Raw genomic sequence first — 20,798 nt, forward strand, 5'->3', positions numbered from 1 at the left:
CTCTCTTCTCTCCTTCTCTCTCAGTCCTGGGCCTCAGTGGCTAGGCCCGCCTCTGGAGCAGGGCTCCTACAGAGCCTCTGCTCCTGTCACTTCTCCTCCTCTGACTGAACACTCATCAACAACTAAGATGGTTCCTCTCTTTTATACAGCTACTGAAGTGCTCCCCTGAACTACGTCCTCCACCCACACCCACTACATGGTTCCCCCTTACTGTGGTTCCCCCCACTCCAGCCAGGGATCAGGGACTGTGCTCTCCTGTAGGAGCAATCTCGCCCTGCCCTCTGAAATGTGGTGTAATGAATGCAGGTGTTAGGGTCCTGAGCCGTACTCCTTCCTTACCTGAGGGTGAAATACCACATCTCTGGGTGAGATGCAGTACCTCTGTGGCGACTGAACCCTCAGGGGCACAACACACCCACCTGGTAAAACACAGCACGTCCGCGGGCTGGAACAGAGTAAAAGATAAAGCATTTTAAAGACATACAAAATTTTTGAATGCATTCTCATAGAAGATCACAAGCACAACATTTCTTCCCTTTATGGGAGGCTCTTTTTCTTGAACGTTACTGGTTACGTTTCTTTACCAAAAACATAAAACTCTCTTCACATATATAAAACATTATAAAACTTTTTCACCTGTATAAACACTTCTTTTACATATAAAACATTTTTCATATAAACATTCTTCATATTCAGTATCGGTCACATCAAAACATTTCTTTTCCAAACAGCACATTTTTCACATTAACCGGTTCCCGACCGCCCACTGTACATAAACGTCGGCGCTGCCTGGGCTCTGTGCAGCACCGTCGTTTAAAAACGGTGGGTGGTCCCGCAGCGCTTAGGACCCCCAGGGTCCTGCAAGCACTGCGATTCCGGTGCAGAGCGTTAGCTCTGACAGGGGACGTCATCGGGACCTGATTGGATCAGGTCCCAATGATGTTAACCCTTTGCTATGTTCTATATGCCGCGATCTATAGTGATCGCGGCATATAGAAGATAGACAGAGGAGAGGGAGTCGTCTTACTTACCTCTCCGATGACCCCTGATACCTTCCAGGACCTGGCGTTGCTATGGCAGCTGGAGGTCACATGTCCACCTCCAGATCTGCCATATATGGTGTCCTGCCAGGCTCAGCCTGCAGCTGAAACCTGGCAGGACACACTGACTGTGAAACAGTCAGCAAAGATCTCATGTAATGTAATACATGTCTATTACATTACATGAGATCAGTGATCAGAAAAATAAAAATTAATGTCCCATACAGGGACTAAGTATAAATGTAAAAAAAAAGTAAAAAAAAATGTTTTTAAACTGTTAAAAAAAAATCACAACATAAATAAAAATAACTAAATAAAATATTAAACCAATAAATCCGTATATTTATGCAAAACCAAAAAAGTACACATATTTGGTATCGCCGCATCCGAAACAACCCGATCTAAAAAACAGAGCAAAAAAATATGCTTTTTCATCATATCGCCAAACAAAAAGTGGAAAAAAATGCGATCAAAAAGCAAAATGGAAATAAAAATGGTACAGCTGAAAATGTCATCTTGTTCCGCAAAAAAAAAGCCGCCACACAGCTCCATCAGTTATAGCGCTCAGAATAAAGCAATGCAAAAAAAATATTTTTTCTATAAAATTGTTTTATTGTGTAAAAGCGCCAAAACATAAAAAAATACAGTAAGTGTAGTATCGCTGTAAACGTACTGACCCGAAGAATAACGCTGCCTGATCACTTTTACCACACGCAGAACAGCATAAAAAAAAAACTCAAAAAACAATTCCTGAATTGTTTGTTTTTGTTAATTTTACCTCCCAAGAAACGGAATAGAAAGCGATCAAAAAATGCCACGTACCCAAAAATGGTACCAATAAAAATGTCAACTCGTCCCGCAAAAAACAAGCCATCACATGACTCTGTCGGCCGAAATATGGAAAAATTATAGTTGTCAAAATATGGCGATGCAAAAACTAGATTTTGCAAAAAAAAAGTCTCTTAGTGAGTGACAGCTGTCAATCATAAAAACCCGATATAAATCTGGTATCTCTGTAATCGCACCGACCCGAAGAATAAAGTAATCTAATCAGTTATATCACACGAGGAACGGCGTAAAAAATAAATAAAACCAATTCTTCACCTGCTACTGATTTGTTTATTATGTCTCCCAAAGATCGCAGTAAGGCTCTGCCCACATTTATCCTGCGCTCTGCGCTGAGCACTTACACCAGAGTTTCCGTGTAAATCTCTGAAATACGTGATTCAGCCAGAACCCATGATGGAAGATTCCCTGTAATGAGGCAGGTATAGGCCACTGTGAATGCCATCTGGCCTGTGATCCCACGGTGTCATTTGTTTTAGGCGTGCATAAAAGTGCGGTTGGCCACAGTTTTGTGCGCTTCAGAAAAAAAGGACACCGCTAAACAGAGGCCAGACGGAGTCCAGAGTAACTCTGCTGCCTCATTAAAGTGAATGGATCCCGCAGGGGTTTCATCTGAATTACATCACTTGGAAATTTAGATGGAAACCCCGATGTAAGTGCTCAGCCTAGAGCGCCGGATAAATGTTACGCAAAATGTTCCCAATAAAAGCTTCAACTCAGTCCTCAAAAAAAGATAGTCCCCACTCAGGTCTGTCATCTGTTAAAAATATAAGGGACTTCCAAGTTACTGGTAGCAGAAAGGCTCTGGAAAAGCGAAATGGCCCTTGCTCCCCAAAAGAAATTCAGAAAATTTTGTGCTCCCAAATCCAAATGCCTATTCTACAATAATTTGTTCTCCAATTGTCAAATAGCGCTCCGTCCCCCCCAGATCTCACCGTATGGCAACCTATCCCAGCCAACATAGCGCTCCTTTTTCTTCCGAACCCTGCCGTACACCAAAGCAGTGGTTTTCCCCCACATATGGGGTATCGGCGTACTCAGGAGAAATTGCACAACAAATTTCATGGTGCAATTTATCCTGTTACCCTTATGATAATGCAAAATTAGGGAATGAAAAACATTTTTTGTGGGAAAAATGTGAAAATTTTATTTTTATGGCTCAATATTATAAACTTCTGTGAAGCAGCTGGGGGTGCAAGGTGCTCACCACACATCTAGATAAGTTCCCTAAGGGGTCTAGTTTCCAAAATGGTGGCACTTGTGGGGGGTTTCCACTGTTTAGGCACATTAGGGGCTCCCCAAATGCGACATGGCATCTGCTAATTATTCAAACAAATTTTACATTCAAAAAGTCAAATGGCGCTCCTTCCCTTTCAAACCCTGCCGTGCGCCCAAACAGTGGTTTGCCTCCACATATGGGGTATCGGCGTGTTCAGGAGAAATTGCACAACAAATTTCATGGTGCAATTTATCCTATTACCCTTATGATAATGCAAAATTAAGGGATGAAAATCGTTTTTGTGGGAAAAATGTGAAAATTTTATTTTTACAGCTCAATATTATAAACTTCTGTGAAGTACCTTGGGGTTCAAGGTGCTCACCACACATCTAGATAAGTTCCCTAAGGGGTCTAGTTTCCAAAATGGTGTCACTTGTGGGGGGTTTCCACTGTTTAGGCACATCAGGGGCTCTCCAAACGCAACATGGCGTCTGCTAATTATTCAAACAAATTTTACATTCAAAAAGTCTAATGGCGCTCCTTCCCTTCCGAACCCTGCCGTGCGCCCAAACAATGGTTTTCCCTCACATATGGGATATCAGCGCGCTCAAGAGAAATTGCACAAAAAATTTTGGGGTCCATTTTTTCCTGTTACCCCTGTGAAAATAAACAAAATTGGGTCTAAAGTAACATTTTTGTGAAAAAAGTTAAATGTTAATTTTTTTCTTCCACATTCCAAAAATTCCTGTGAATCACCTGAAGGGTTAATAAAGTTCTTGAATGTGGTTTTGAGCACCTTGAGGGGTGCAGTTTTTAGAATGGTGTCACTTTTGGGTATTTTCTGTCATAAAGACCCCTCAAAGTAACTTCAAATATGATGTGGTCCCTAAAAAAATGTTTTTGTAAATTTTGTTGGAAAACTGAGAAATCACTGGTCAACTTTTAACCCTTATAGCTCCCTAACAAAAAAAAAATGTGGTTCCAAAATTGTGCTGATGTAAAGTAGACATGTGGGAAATGTTATTTATTAACTATTTTGTGTGACATATCTCTCTGATTTAAGGGCATGAAAATTCAAAGTTTGAAAATTGCTAAATTTTCAAAATTTTCGCCAAATTTCCGATTTTTTCACAAATAAACACAAGTGATATAGAAGAAATTTTACCACTATCATGAAGTACAATATGTCAGCTAAAAAACAGTCTCAGAATCAGTGGGATCCATTGAAGTGTTCCAGAGTAATTACTTCATAAAGTGACAGTGGTCAGAATTGAAAAAATTGGCCCGGTCACGAAGGCAAAAACAGGCTCTGGTGCGAAGTGGTTAAATTTTTGTCAACCGGTCACAGTGGCGGTCTGCAACCAGGTGTCCATTTTCCTGTAAGGTGCAAACTAGCAAACTCGAACATGAGGGACCCGTCCGCAAACCCTCAACGTAGGCCCTGGGTGTGGCTGCAGGGCATAGGTGATCCGGACGTTGGACCACGTCTTCGGCCACGCCAAACGGGTTTTTGTTCTGAGGTCATTTGTTGCGATTTTATAAAACCAATAAGGGGCACTTTAGGAAGTGCAACTATTTACAAAGGAAAGTTTTTGGCTGCTCACAGTCCTCAGCCTACAAGTTCTGGTACCCTTACCGGGTAACTGGATAAACATACACACAGAACCCTTCAACTTGCAGTGTCTCTGCTGTACCCTTTCGGGTAACTATGTACAGTTCAGTTAACTAAAACAGTTCAACAGTGGGGCCCCCTCCGGGGGAACCCCTAGATTCTGCAGGCTGACCCAGCCGGGTCATCAGCCTCAGGCTGCAGGGGGACCAAGGATGGAGCAGCACCCGCCGCGTCCGGGACAGGGACTTCACTCCTACCTGCTCCCGCGACTGCTTCAGCTCGGCCTGACACCTCCCGGTCTTTACGCAGCTTCGCCGGGACTGGGGAGCCGACGATCACATACAGCGCCAACTGCTGCCGGGTCAGCATTTTCTCCACGAGCTCTGCTCTCCAGGCAGCGATTGCAGCTTGCAGGGCCTCCTCTATCCTCCGACCTAGTTCTTGCATCTCGGCGTGGAGGAACTCCGCATCCTCCAGGGACAGCTTACTAATCACCTCTCACAAGGTAAGAGGTGTCTCGTCTTGCTGCAGGCCGCAGGCTGGAGTTCCAGGCTCGCCTCCTTCCATCTTGCCTCCCTGTAGAGACCGCTGCAGTCCCTCGGACGGGAAGAGGAGAACAGCTCGACTAGCAGTTCCCGGTGCAGGACCTGCCGTCCCCTTGTGTCTGACGTCACGGCGTGTGCTTCCTGGCACGGCGGTCTCCTTTCAGACGTGGAAGGAGACGTGGGTGATCTATTGTGTGTCAAACAGTTTTCAGTTCTTCTGATTAACTATTTTGTACCAATGACTATTGTATACCATTATTCACAAGGTTTTATTCACCTACTTATGCCTTATACCAGTTTTGGGTTTTCAACTAGGCAGTTTCCCATGATCTAACAGATGTTACCACCTATGTTCAGTTCTTCTGATTAGCGGCATCCACCTATTACTATTTCACACTTTATGGTTTCCCTTTGTATTCTTGAAGCGTTTTATCCACCGACCTATGCTATTTATCAGATGTGGGTGATCAGCAATAGCAATGTTATGCTTCTCTATCTAACAGATGTTATCACCTATGATCCTTTATACCTAGGTCTCACGATTCTTCCTCCCTCTTTTACTTACATCTCAGGGGACTACAAAGGCAGTGACACTCCTGCAGCATGATTTCAACTTACAGAGTTACACCAGTCCCGCCCCTTGCTGCCATGGTTACCATACACTCAGTCTCCTTACGTGGCTGCCAGCTCCCACCCTTGGTTCTCATAGTGACTGCTAGTGTTGAGCGATACCTTCCGATATCAGGAAATATCGTATCGGATTGGATCGGACCGATACCCAAAAAGTATCGGATATCGCCGATTCCGATTCCGGAAACCAATGCAAGTCAATGGGACACAAATATCGGAATGAAAATAAACCCTTTCTTTACTTGTAGGTTAATTCTACATGAAGTAAAACAACTAAGAATAATGTAGAATGTATTACGCGAAAAGCTGGCAATTCATCAGCGGCACACACCGGTACCCGACAATTTACAACAGAAAGAATAGAGCTCACACATAGATTAGATAGATAGAAAAATGTCAGTCACATATATATGAAGTACAGTGACAGTGTTGCTTACTGTACTTGTCATTTAGTGTAAAGGATTTATTTAAAAAAATAATAGTGTTGTCATGCACCGTCTCTTTAAAAAAGCCGGCCGGCAATTCAGCAGCGGTACCCGACAATTTATAACAGAAAGAATAGAGCATCACACATAGATTAGAAAGATAGAAACATGTCAGTCACATATATATGAAGTACAGTGACAGTGTTGATTACTATACTTGTCATTTAGTGTAAAGGATTTATAAAAAAAAATAATAGTGTTTTCATGCACCGTCTCTTTAAAAAAGCCGGCCGGCAATTCAGCAGCAGTACCCGACAATTTAGAATAGAAGGAATAGAGAATCACACAAAGATTAGATAGATAGAAACATGTCAGTCACATATATATGAAGTACAGTGACAGTGTTGATTACTGTACTTGTCATTTAGTGTTAAAATAAAGGATTTATTTAAAAAAAAATTGGCGTAGGGTTCCCCGTAATTTTAGGCTCTAGCGGAGGTTAAGCAGACAGCTGGGGCAGATGTTTGAAGCCTGGGAAGGGGGTAATACCCACGGAGCTTCCCAGGCTACTAATATCAGCCCCCAGCGGAATACCTAGCCTTTACTAGCTATTAAAATGGGGGACCCCCCCAAAAAATGACGTGGGGTCCCCCCTAATTTAATAGCTAGCAAAGGCTAGGCAGACAGCTGGGGGCTGATATTAATAGCCCAGGAAGGGTGCCATGAATATTGGCCCCCTCCCAGGCTAGAAACACCAGCCGTCAGCCGCCCCAGAAATGGCGCATCCATAGGATGCGCCAATTCTGGCACTTAGCCTCGCTCTTCCCACTGCCCTGTAACGGTGGCAGTGGGGTAATAGGGCTGGGGTTGATGTCAGCTTATAATGCCAGCTGACATCAAGCCCAGGTTAGTAATGGAGAGGCGTCTATAAGACACCCCCATTACTAACCCCATAGTCAAAGTTAAAAAAAAACACAAACACCCAGAATAAAGTCCTTTAATTGAAATAAAGACACAATTCTTTAATGTTCTAAATTAAACCATACTTACCATCACGCCCATTCCAGCTGAAGCCAACGATCTCCTGCAATAAAAATAAAATAATAAAGCAACCTCATCCTTACCTTTCCATGGTTCCCAGGACGGCTCCAGCTCTGCTACATCGAGATGACAGGCTGGAGCGCAGCAGAACGCTGCCATCCAGCCTGTCATCCCGCACACACTGAGAAGCGCAGGCATGCTTGCGCTCCTCAGTGTCTCGCTGTGACGGCATCCCGATGAGCCGAGGTTATGTCCAATGAACTCGGCTCACCTCATGCACGTCACTGACAGCGTGGGAAAATTCTCCTGCACTCAGCGCTTCAGCGTGAGAATTTTCCCACGCTGTCAGTGACGTGCATGAGGTGAGTTCAAGTCCAATGAACTCAGCTGACCTCATGCACGAGCGGAGGATCGGGGTGGGAGGCTGCGGGGAAGCATTATGGGGCTGTGTGATTGTTTAAAAGCCGGCGGCTTTTTACCGCCCGCCGGCTTTTAAACAATCAGGAGAACTCTCTCACGCTGGGATGGCATTCTGATGACAGGCTGGATCGCAGATGAGCGCTGCCATTCAGCTTGTCATCCTTCAGAGACACTGCAGAGCCCAGGCATTATGGGAACTTCCGATTCCGGTATTCGATATTGTAAAAGTATCGGAATTAAGTATCGGAATTCCGATACCGCGAATATCGGCCGATACCCGATATTTCAGTATCGGAATGCTCAACACTAGTGACTGCTAAACACAGTGCTAACAGGTCACTGTGTTTCCCATAGCACCTTTTACTTCCTGTGATGTCAGCATTAGTCACATGACCGGCCAGCACACTATATAGCAGGGCTGACTCACTGCCTGCTCACACTTGTGCCCTGACAGGCTTGCCTACAGCATCCTCCACCGGAACCTTCAATGACAGTGAGTAACCCTTCACCCAGACCAGTACCTTGTTCCCTGCCACGCCTTACTTTTTGTTGACCCCCTTCCCTTATAGGGTTCAGAACATTTAAGGGATCACGTTTAAATCCACACGGATCCCTGTACAGGCTTCTCTGGAGCACCGCACCTGCCGAGACCTTAATCTATGGGTGTAATGTTGACTTATTTATTAATCCTATTGACACTACTTTTTATAACCTTTACCTCCTTATACTTTCTAGCTGGCCATTATCGCCTCCTACACTATCTCGCAAAATATATCCCATACACGTGGCACACAGGACCGAGCCAACTGCAGCACGGCACCAGACCATATTTTTCTGTCCGCCACTTATAATTTCCCAGCAGACGCGGTCCTTGGCTCCAGGACACCCTGAACCCAGCACTTTTCTATCTGACAGGCATACTCCATCCGTGTCTATACCCAGACACCTCCTACCGGATTGGTAAGTTCCCACCCCCCCGCGGTTTTGCCATCCACCATCAACATGTCAATGATAACCAATTCATATTTTATAGGTTTCCTTATCTAAGAATTGCCCCTCACTTCTTCTTGACTGGTAATTCTTCTCCTTTTTTCCCGGATGCGTCTATCCACTTGGTAAGTCGCACTTTTTCTTCTAAAAAAGGAATACTTATTCTTGACCCTGATCATTGTCATGTGGTTATTATGACCTGCTCTCAAAATGCAGCATGTATGTTGATATACCATTTTTTTCCACTACAAGCGATTTATTATGGTTGAACTTTGTCTTTACCCTGTGAACAGCATTATAACATGGACATGTTTTCATTCATTGTTTTGTACATATGTATATATCTTTTCTATTTTTTGTACTTATTGTATATTTTTGTACATATTTTCTTACAGCGACATTGTGATCAAGGCCACAGTGTTGGCCGAAACGTCCATTAGTCGCCTCAAGCATCACCCTTTAAATAAAGTTTCACCTAAAGCATACCATACCTCTCTACATGTGCAGTGATTTTTACGGTTTATTACTGACGGAACCACTGGCTCCCTTCACTAGCACCGTGCCTATCCACTTTGTTGAGTGCTAGCCTTCATCGTTTCCACTCCTTCCAGGACCTGAAGCTGCATCAGTGCGTGAGTCGGGGATTGGGCTTCGCGCGCTTCCAGCGGTTAAGCCCCCCTTCTTCCCGCGCGGCAACTCGGAAACGGCGGTCAATGGCGGGAAACTTCACCACGGCATGCGACACAGTTCGTTAAGGCGCACAGTTCCCGGTAGCAACGGGCACGAAATCCTGCCGACTACGCCAAAGTTGATGCGCCCCCTGGGCCGTGAGGTACCCGGTGCCGGGCCGGGAGATGCTGGGGCTTGTAGTCACTGTGGTAGTGACCCGGTCCGTGACCTAGGGCGGTCAATCCAAGGGGAATTGTATATGGGTTTTATTAACCCCTTAAGCCCCGGAGCATTTTTCGTTTTTGCATTTTCGTTTTTGCTAACCTTGTTCCCAGAGCCATAGCGTTTTTATTTTTTGGTCAATATGGCCATGTGAGGGCTTATTTTTTGCGGGACGAGTTGTACTTTTCAACGCCATTACTACTTTTACCATATCCTGTACGGGAAAACGGGAAAAAAATTCCAAGTGCGGTAAAATTGCAAAAAAAGTGCAATACCACAGTTGTTTTTTATTTTTATTTTTTTACCACGTTCACTGAATGCTAAAACTGACCTGCCCTTCTTATTCTACGGGTCATTACGAGTTCATAGACACCAAACATGTATAGGTTCTTTTATATTTAAGTGGTGAAAAAAAATTCCAAAATTTGGTAAAAAAATAAAAAAAAAAATAGCGCCATTTTCCGAGACCTGTAGCGTCTCCATTTTTCGTGATCTGGGGCTGGTTGATGGCTTATTTTTTGCGCGCCGGGCTGACGTTTTTATTGATAACATTTGGGGTAGATCCGATGTTTTGATCGCCCGTTATTGCATTTTATTGCAATTTTGCAGCGACCAAAAAACGTAATTCTGGCGTTTAGAATTTTTTTCTCGTTACGCCGTTTACCGATCGGATTAATTCTTTTTTTATATTGATAGATCGGGCGATTCTGAACGCGGCGATACCAAATATGTGTATGTGGTTTTTTTTTTATATATATATTTTATTTTGAATGGGGCGAAAGGGGGGTGATTTAAACTTTTATATTTTTTTATTTTTTTTTATATTTTTAAAAACTTTTTTTTTTTTACTTTTTGCATGCTTCTATAGTCTCCATAAGAGACTAGAAGCAGCAACTATCCGATCGCCTCTGCTGCATACAGGGGACGAGCAGGTCCCCTGCATGCAGCAGAAATGGTCCTGTGCTATGAGCGCCGACCACTAGGTGGCGCTCATAGCGACAAGATCATGACAACCACAGGCGTCTGCTGCAGACCCTGGGTTGTCATGCACGCCCATCGGCGACCCGCGATCACGTGACGGGGTCGCCGGTGGGCGGGGCTTATGACGCGCTACCCGGAAGCGCGCGTTAAATGCTGCTGTCGGAGATTGACAGCAGCATTTAACAGGTTAACAGCCGCGGGTGGATCGCGATTCCACCCGCGGCTGTTGCGGGCACATGTCAGCTGTAAGAATCAGCTGACATGTGCTCCGTTCAGTGAGGGCTCAGCGCAGCAGCCCTCACTGAACGGAGGGATCGCAAATATGCGTACTAATACGTCCCCGGTAAGTAAGGGGTTAAAGAGTCCGACTACGCCACCTGTGGAGTGCGGCTAAAGGGGGCCGCCGCTGCGGAACAGTCCTCTGAAGCTGGTGGTATTGCAACAAGGATATTATTACTCCCCACAGGAAGAGATAGCTTCAGGGCAGTGTGTGGATGTTGGTGGTTGTGCTGGGCGTTGTAGTGCAGTGAGTCCTGGCGCAGCAAGGAACACAAAGAACAGATAGTGCAGTCCCATGGTCTTTACTCACAGTTGTTGCAGTCCAGATTACAAGGGCCAAAGTAATCTCCCTCGTCGTGCTGTGCTTACTCAGTGAGGGGCTCAGTCCACCCCCAGATAGCTCCGGAGTACTTAGCAGAACCCCCTTCTGTGTCCTTTCTCTGGCCTCTTCTCTGCACCTCACACCTAGTGACTCCAATCCAGTACCCGCGGGCCTTGGCGGGCGACGTATGTTCCGTCCCCTGGGTCCTATGTGGCTACCTTCTCAGTGAGACTGGCGTGGACTTGTGGCTACAGGACTTGAAATACTGCAGCCTCTGGTTTCTAGCTAAGACTTGCAATCTTTCACTAGCTGAGGGACCCGGTTCCCTTTTCATGGCCTGACTCCTCCACCTCCTGGTAGATTCGGGGCGTACGGGTGGCCTCCAGCACTGCCTGTACCCCTGAGATCCCTTCTTCTGTTCCTGGAGCCTTCCTGCTCCCTCTCCTCTCTTCTCTCCTTCTCCTCCTAGACTTGGGCCTCAGTGGCTAGGCCCTCCTCTGGAGCAGGGCTCCTACAGAGCCTCTGCTCCTGTCACTTCTCCTCTGACTGAACACTCATCAACAACTAAGATGGTTCCTCTCTTTTATACAGCTCCCCTGAAATATGTCCTCCACCAACACCCACTACATGGTTCCCCCTTACTGTGGTTTCCCCCACTCCAGCCAGGGATCAGGGACTGTGCTCTCCTGTAGGAGCAATCTCGCCCTGCCCTCTGAAATGTGGTGTAATGAATGGAGGTGTTAGGGTCCTGAGCCGTACTCCTTCCTTACCTGAGGGTGAAATACCACATCTCTGGGTGAGATGCAGTACCTCTGTGGCGACTGAACCGTCAGGGGCGCCACACATGTATGAAGGCCCCATAGGTTGATTGCTTTGGTTTATTGAGGGGACTATGTGGCGCCTCTTAATGTATATAGGTTATGTCAGCCTATTAATTCTGCTGAATATTAAGTGATACAAATAAAATTAAAAACAATTATATTTAATATGTTAATATTGAGCAGAATTAAGCTCAGCCTATTGTTCGGCCTCCACAACAGTCACGGCCTCTCATGTGGCCCCTTCTGAAAATTAATCTCCCACCCCTGCCCTATTATGTATGGCGCTATGTTATATATTTTTCCCTTATGCTGTACATAAGGAAATAATGTGCGCGCCGCGATACACTCACTGCTATATCTGTCAGCGGGGGGCACTCGCTTTCTAAACTGACGGGGCCCTGGCTACTCTTAATCCACCCCTGGTTTTATGAGTATATATTTGGGCTCTGATACCATCTCATGACATATAGACACAGTGAGAAACACACAAAGGGACTGACGTCACCCAGCAGACCCACCATGCTTGATGTTAAGGGCAGCAACAATACATCAATTAGCCTTAAAGTGAACCTGACAGTTGATTCATGCCTCCCCAAACCACAGGCAATATGAATCAGTCTATTTTACTCACTTATATGGCGCCATTAATTCCACAGCAGTTTACAGACATCCCCATCACTGTTCCCATTGAGGCTCACAATCTAAATTGGCTTTCACTATGTCTTTACTATGTCTTTGGAGTGTGGAAAGAAAACGGAGTACCCGGAGGAAACCCACACAAACATGGAGAGAACATACAAACTCCTTTGCAGATGTTGTTGGTTTCATCATTTTAGCCAGGTATGTTTTCACCTAAAATGCTGCAGTGTTTTAGAGGAAATATACAGTAAATTTAAAAGCCATCCAGGGACCATGCTGCTCAGGTAACTAGTCCAAAAGGCCGGTTCCCAGCAAATGCTGGTGAATAGGTTACAGGTTCTGCTAGCTAAAAATATACACTTGGATCAGGTGTGGTTACTCCCTGGAAGGGAGGTTCACGACAAAACTTTGAAGACTATCAACATTATTCCTTACGCCCAGACTCAGAACACCCCCTTATTAATACTTTCACGAGACACTGAAAAAGCGTTTGGCAGGGTATCCTGGCATGCCATATGTTACTCTCTTAAAAAAAACTTAACATTGGATATCTTATTATAGCTAAGATAATGGCCCTCTGCTGTAACCAATCTGCCAGATTAAAAATAAATGGAACTATATCGTCGCCACCCGTAATGACTAATGGAACAAGACAGGGATGCTCCCTTTTCCCCCCTCTTATACATTTTTGTGATGGAGCCTCTATTATCATCAATACATGAAAACCCTGATATTAAAGGAATCACCATAGGGCAGACAGAATACAAATGCACGGCGTTCGCGGACGATGTTCGGCTATATATTACCCAACCGCACACATCCATTCCCTCAGTTATGGCTGAAATAGATCACTTGGGCACCTGGTCGAATTTTATGGTCAATACATCCAAATCTGAAGTGTAAACGTTTCCTTTTCCAAAGATACACAGGCGTTTATCCAATCTAATTTTTCCTTTGCCTGGCCAACTCATGGAATAAAATATCTGGGAATTCGAATTCATAGAGATCTCTCCCAATAATTCAAGCTCAACTTTAAACCCCTACTGGAAAAAATCAATAGAGATTAGTGATGAGCGAGTATGCCTCATTAACCCTTTCAGCGAGCACGTTCGGGTGCTCGCCGAATATTTTGGCGTGCTCGGTATTTCATTCATTGTCGCCAGATGTTGGAGGTGTGGAGTGGGAGAGGGGACGATGACGCACATTTGGTGGGAGTGTCCTACAATAAAGAATTTTTGGATACAAGTGGTCCTTCTTCTCAAGAGGATAACTGGCCTAACCGTCCCTAATTCATCTGAGGCACTATTTCTTCTAATGTTATCAATAAACTTCTCCAAATATAAAAGATCTGTGATAGGTCACATTATACAGGCAGCCAAAAATGTTATCCCTCGCCACTGGAAGAGCAGACCCTGATCCACCCTGGAGGAGTGGTTCTCTGAGATTTCGCGTCTTGATATGATGGAACATCTAGTTGCTCAATCACCTGCCGATGTTGACAAATATTCTGTGAAATGGAGGGATTGGATTGAATTCCAAGAATCAGATGCATACTGTCTTGCCCCAAATTGATTTCTCTTGTCTTGTAATCCGGGACGTATTCATATTCATATTTCATTAACCTATAAGTCGCTCTGGTCCAATCTCACCCACTTAGAAGATTGAGCAGCTCATCAAAATGTTGATGTTGATGTAATATCTTTCCTATATCCCTATTGTATTATATTTGTTATATTATTTCTTTTTTAATAGTGCATGTCTTCCTTTTGATATTCATTTTAGGCTTGTGATAAAAATATTAAAATATTTCAATAAACATTGAATCTGGAAAAAAAAAATCATCTTAATGAATTTGCGCATCTTACAACTGCTCTGCGCCTCCTCCAGAAATGTACTCCAGGTGTAAAACGCCCTTAAGTTGCAAAACATTTGTGCAACTCTGAGTTGCGCAAAAAATTTGTGACATTTCTGGCAAGAAGTTCTTGATAAACCAGGGTCCAGTGTGTACAGATTTTCACATTACTAAGATAGGAGATGACAGTTGGTGCTCACATAGTTCTATGGAGACAGAGGAGGAGCTAAAAGCAGACAAAGACATTCTGCTGCAAGTTCTACTGAAATAACAGTTATACTTTCAATTGCTCTGCTAAAATTACAGCTGCTCCATGATTGGTTGATATGGGCAACAAAGAGCTTCCGTTACAGATGTTTTACTGTATTAATCAAGTCTTTAAATAATTTAGATTATTTAATGTGATTGATAAATGGAGCAAAAAAATAAAATAAACAATAAAAAAAAATATCAAATAAATTTCATGTATAGAAAAAGTTTATTTTTTACAATAGCTTCAACAGACACTGATAAATGACAGAGACTTTATAACTATTGAAGAGCACAGGTCTCTCAGCTAGGCTGATGATGTCACTGGTCTCTCTGTGATGTCACATGACCTTTGGCTTTGGTCCCTCTCTCATATCATGTGACCTTTAGAGTATGATGATGTCACAATTGACTTTGTGATGTCATGGAATAGCCATCAAAATGTCACTGCAGCCTGAATATTGTTCACATGTCTTCATCACTTGGTGGGTGAAGGCAACTTTTACTTGCGCTTGGCAAATTTTGGTTTTGTATAAAATATAAGACCGTATAATAGAAGGCTTGTTAGAGGAGTAGTTCCAAGGGCCATCCTAGAGCACTTCGGAGGTGAACAGGATCTTCTTCAGCCCAAACAGACATCTATGGAGCTGAATATGGAGATTTGGAGGAAGAAAAAGGGAGAGAGAATAGATGAGGTGCCAAAAAAGAGGAGAGCAGAAACAACTGAGAGTGAAAAAAATGGCACCAACCAAAGCATTATCAAGGCTTCAAAAAGACCTGGAAGCCCAATACAGGAGAGCATCATGAACAAGAGGAAAAGGGGAGTAGCAATGGGGGACAAAACTGATGATGGATCCAGTGTGTCCCCCATTACTGACACTGAGCACCTGTCAGGTGAGTTCAGATCAAAGGCACCGAGAGCCAATATTCCCCAAAGTAGCCATTGCCAGGAATGTCCACATTTCGAAGATCCCGCTTATTATGATTTTGGTGCCTTTTCTATTTGATACCCTCTAATATTGTTCTACCCCTATGTGTTGTAATTCTTATTGGAGGCCACATTGCACTATATAGGAATGTTACATCTTATTTCTCCTCTCTCTACCAGGGACAACCCCAGCTGAATCCTCCATCATTGTGACTGGACTGGAGAGCTTCACCTTCCATAAAATGATTGGAGAGGGTGGATATGGTAAAGTAAGTATTCGGAATTGCAGTGACGTCATCATCATGTATGTAATATGACTCTAGAAACATCACTGCCTCATCTTCTCATCACGTCTCGTGGCAGGACAGGCCTTTCCTCCATTTCTAATGTTCTCTATCCTACAGGTCATGTTGGCCACACATCAGGCCTGCCAACAACAACTGGCAGTGAAGATGGTGAAGAAGAGGCTCCTACTTGAGAACTTAGGAGACAACGTTCTGATAGAGCGACAGGTCCTGGAGATGACTAGGAATAGTCCATTCATTACTCGGGCTTTTGCCACCTTCCAGTCCCAGGTAAGAAGGTCATAATCCAACAGCTCTGAGTGTTCTATGAATGTCAGTCTATGTGCCAATCTGTGTGCAAAGTTCTATGTCACCACCATAGTATTACATGTATTGTAAGATTATAACCAGTGCCGCATATCTAGAATATGGCAATAACCCCTATTATCGCCTCTGTTTTATCACAGGACTACGTCTTCTATGTCATGGAATATCTCAGTGGAGGAGACCTTAGAGACCTCATGGCAACAAATGCCCCATTTCCTATTCCAACCACCAGGTAAGACAGAATATGGATGTATTAAATGAAGATGATGGTTGTCAGGAACATCTGGCTTTAAGTCAATAGTCTCTTAGTTTAGTGGATGAAATGTTGGTTGTTGATGATTTTCTATTTTTTTCCCATCAGATTTATTGCAGCTGAGATAATCTATGGGCTGCAGTTTCTCCACTCCAGAGGCATCATACACAGGTAAATGCAGTCTTATTCTGTGTAGACCTGATATAAATACTCCCATACCCCCATCCTCATGCTCCCTGTAGACACTTAGTATCTCAGGCCATCATGGGGTCCTAATCCCGGCTAATCTAATAATTATGCTATTTTATAAACTCTTTCCTCTATCAGAGACATAAAACCAGAGAACATCTTACTAGACAGCACCGGTCACTTGAAGATTGCTGATTTCGGTCTGGCCGCGATGAACATCTTTGGCAATGCGAAGACTTCAGATCAGGTCGGAAGTCTTTTATACATGGCTCCTGAGGTGAGGAAGCATCTACACATCATTGACTTATCAATGTGTACAAGGCTGGACATCTCCATGTCTTCGGCTATCTGGACAAAGTTCTTATTGTCTTCATGTCTTCACAGATTCTTCTAGAGAAGCCCTACAACATGGCAGTGGACTGGTTCTCTGCTGGTGTGGTGATATATGAGATGGCTACCGGCAGATATCCATTTTATATAAGTGTAGTGCATGACACCACCATAAAGTCACTGATCAATGATGATCCTGCCTTTCCAAAAGGACTAGACCCCCAAGCCAAATCCATCATAGAGGGGGTGAGTATAAATAAACATCTAAGTAATAAAAGGGGTAAATATAACGAAAAACACAACAATGAAAATGGAAATCAACTGGAGACTGAATTCTTAATTATTTGTTTCCAGCTCTTGGATAAGTTAGGGTGATTAATGAGTGGAACAGGCTGCCACGAGAGGTGGTGAGTTCCCCTTCAATGGACGTCTTCAAACAGAGGCTGGACAGACATCTGTCTGAGATGATCTAGTGAATCCTGCTTTGAGCAGGGGGTTGGACCAGATGACCCAGGAGGTCCCTTCCAACTCTTCCATTCTATGATTCTATGAAGTCACCAGAGAGTCGGCAGGTAGCTGTGGACAACATCAGGGATCATCCCTTCTTCATGGAGATCAACTGGACAGATATAGAGGGGGCTGGAGCGTGTCCACCATTCCAACTACCACCTGTACGTATATCACCCAGAGAAGATGGTGGCAGCTGTACATCTCTATTGTGTGTCTTCTTTATGACCACTGGTTCTTGTATTTTCTTTCCGCAGCCACCAGTGATGACATCAGATATAATGAAAAATGTCCTGTCCTTCACTGAAGCCATTAAACCACCAATGGCCGAAACAGATCAAAAACTCTTCTGTGGATTCACATTTGCCAGTGACGGATGGAAGGTCATAAAACAGATACCAAAACCTGTAATACCCCATCGCAGGTGAGTCAGTGTAAATGGGACAGGAATTAGGGAGCTTTTTAAGGCTACTCTCTTATCCTTTGAATCTGTCAGCAGAGTGTAGTGTGGGTAACCTCTTACTGACTGCTGCTTACAGTCTGCTGATGGGCCCACAGGAAAAACCTGGAGGCGTTTTCCTATTAGGATAACCCCATTTTATATGTCTTATTTGGGATATAAGAATTGTTTCTAACCTATTATCTCTCCTGGCAGAACATTTGGCAGTATTGTGAAGAACGCTTTCCACAATCTCTGGAGGAGAATAAAACGCTGGAAGTGAACAGCTCTGAAAACCACTGTTCACTGGTTGATATTCCACCATCACCGCTAGGAGTATCCTGAGGGCCGTGACTTGCAGTGTAACGTGCAGCCATACCCATTCCTCCTCCCTGCTGTAATCCGGGCTGGGGGTTTTGCTGGATTATGGTGATCTGCAGTGTCCGAATACAAGAAGAAGCTGGAGACCAAGAAAATCCTACCAGGAGTCAATAAAATGACCGTGGACCAGCGCTTCTATACGACATGTTGCCTTGTGCTCCCAGGGAAGGGCACTTATCCTTAGGCCATGGTTCCCTAGAGGTTTCCTCCACAGGGGGTTTTTCCTCTCCTGAGTGCCAACCGATAAACACAACAAGAGAATGGCAGCTTGTCGCATTCTGCCCTCGGTGGAGCTCACACCAACCACTAGTGGCCGAGAGGAACCTAAGAGGACATTTACCAGCAATAAACAGGACCATTCACCATCATGTGCTAGTAGTAGATTTATTTTATATCTGAATGGATAAGTATTTTACCTTTAACTCCTTAAGAGCACAGCCTACATGTAATGTGTTGATACATTTTATGTACTTTTCATTGGTTCATTTTTAATCTGTATAAGTTTGTTAACTCTGTTTTTGAAGGACGGGATGAAGAAAAAAATGCCTCTTTGGTACACTTTTTGAGGTTTTTTTTGAAGAATTATTTGTGCAGGAGAAATAATGTGTAAATTTGATAGTTCAGGTTGTTATTCTGTAGGTGCAGTATGACGCCCAGCTGCGCTTGGTACCACAGATCCCAGAGGGGTGCATGGACGGATTCCTCCACAAGAGGCCCTCATAAGCATTCACACACCTCCACCTTCCACCTCAGACCACCAGAGGGAGCCCGTTAGGGATATAAATAGGGAAGGTGGATCTAGGCAGTTTGGTTAGTCTGGGAGTCAGCTAGTCTGGAGTCCGCAGAGAGTGAAGTCTGTGTGAAGTCTGCTGCAGCCAGAGAGGAGCTCCTGCAGTTGCTAGCCTGCAGTCGAGCAGAGTCCAGACTCAAAGAGCTCAGGTTAGTGAGCCAAAGGCGTGCCGACGCCATAAGAGCGGTGAAGAGTAGCGAGGCCTACTGCCCGTGTGAAGCCTAGTGAGGGCCCGAGAGAGGCCGAAGGCGAATAGAAGTAGAGTAACATAGGGGGCAGAGGAGCGTTACCAGCTCACCCCAAAACCATATACCGGACACCGGGTCCACGTCTGTAAGGATTTCCTATATCCAGTAGAAACAACAGGAACCCCTGGCGAACTACATGTCCCAGGAATACCAAACGCTGACTGTTATACTAGGGTCAGGAGCCACTGAAACCCCAGAAACCAGGGAGTGCGTACTCCAACAGAAGGCCCTACCACAGGATCAGCAGGTGCAAGACAGAGACCAAGTTAGGCCTAGCTCCAGGCAGGTCAGAAACTTACTAAGGAAAGGCAAGGAACAAGGAGGCCCCACACCCGCTCACTGGGGAGAGTTCTGAAATGCACCCTTCACCCTAAAGTGCCCTGGTTCGTGCCTGAAACACCACCAGTAAAGGTACTGAAGTGAACCGTTGTTTGTGCCTATCCTTTCCCTGACCTGGCTGGGTCCCCTCTGTCCTGCATCCCCCCATCTATGCTGCCCTGAGGTCCCGCTCCACCTGTAGGGAGCTACACCAACTAAGCTGCCTGAACACCGGCCTCAGAGGACTGCTGCAACGCTGGTGAACCTCACCAGAATCTACAGGTGGCGTCACGAACATTCCCCCTTTTTCTATCCTATATAAACTTTTCCCTTTTTGTTTTGTTTTTTTACTGACCACCCTGGGTCACGAACCGGACGAGCCACCATGATAATCCCAGCAAGCAGCCATAGGCCCGGCTGTCGAGTACCCCACGGCCCAGGGGGAACGTCAGCTTTGGCGTCATGAACAGGATTCCGTTCCTGCTGCAACGACGGAGTGTTGTGCCCGTTGCCACCGAGTACTGTGCGCCTTTAATAAGAACTGTGTGTTTAACTGTGGTGAAGATCGCCGCCATTACTGTGTTGCCGTGCGGGAAGAAGAAGGGTGTAACCGCGGGAAACTTAGGGGCGTAACTGCTGAAGCGCGCGAAGCCCCGGACACGCCCCACGCCTCAACGTCAGACCAGGTAGCGCCAGGTCCTGGAAGGAGCCTCGGTGAGCGCTCTGACGCAGGACGCAAGCGGCGCAAGGTCCTGAAGAAGACCGTCAGCTGCGGAGCTGCGGCTTACTGGAAGAAAAGGAAAGAAGGTAGTCCACGGTTCGCTAGGGGGGGCGCCAGAATGTCCGAAGAACAGCACAATGCCGAAGTACTGGTTAACGACCCTGATCATCAACCCACGCCCGACGCTGAGCAGGCCGGAGCAGCCGCTCCACAAGCGGGGCTGGTAACCCCTGTCATACCCAAGGCCCTACCGTACATCCCTGGAGCGAAGTGGCTGCCCC

The 20,798-nt window shown here is 45.0% G+C and overlaps 1 protein-coding gene across 1 annotated transcript in view; it reads right to left on the reverse strand.

Moving 5' to 3' along the window:
* CCDC134 (coiled-coil domain containing 134) overlaps window positions 1-20,798 on the reverse strand; it is a 286,310-nt gene that overhangs the window by 196,129 nt on the left and 69,383 nt on the right. The window lies entirely within an intron of this gene.

Source organism: Phyllobates terribilis, unplaced genomic scaffold (genome assembly GCF_046119375.1).
Source record: "Phyllobates terribilis strain yellow unplaced genomic scaffold, ASM4611937v1 Scaffold_8__6_contigs__length_399053987, whole genome shotgun sequence".
Classification (NCBI taxonomy): domain Eukaryota; kingdom Metazoa; phylum Chordata; class Amphibia; order Anura; family Dendrobatidae; genus Phyllobates; species Phyllobates terribilis.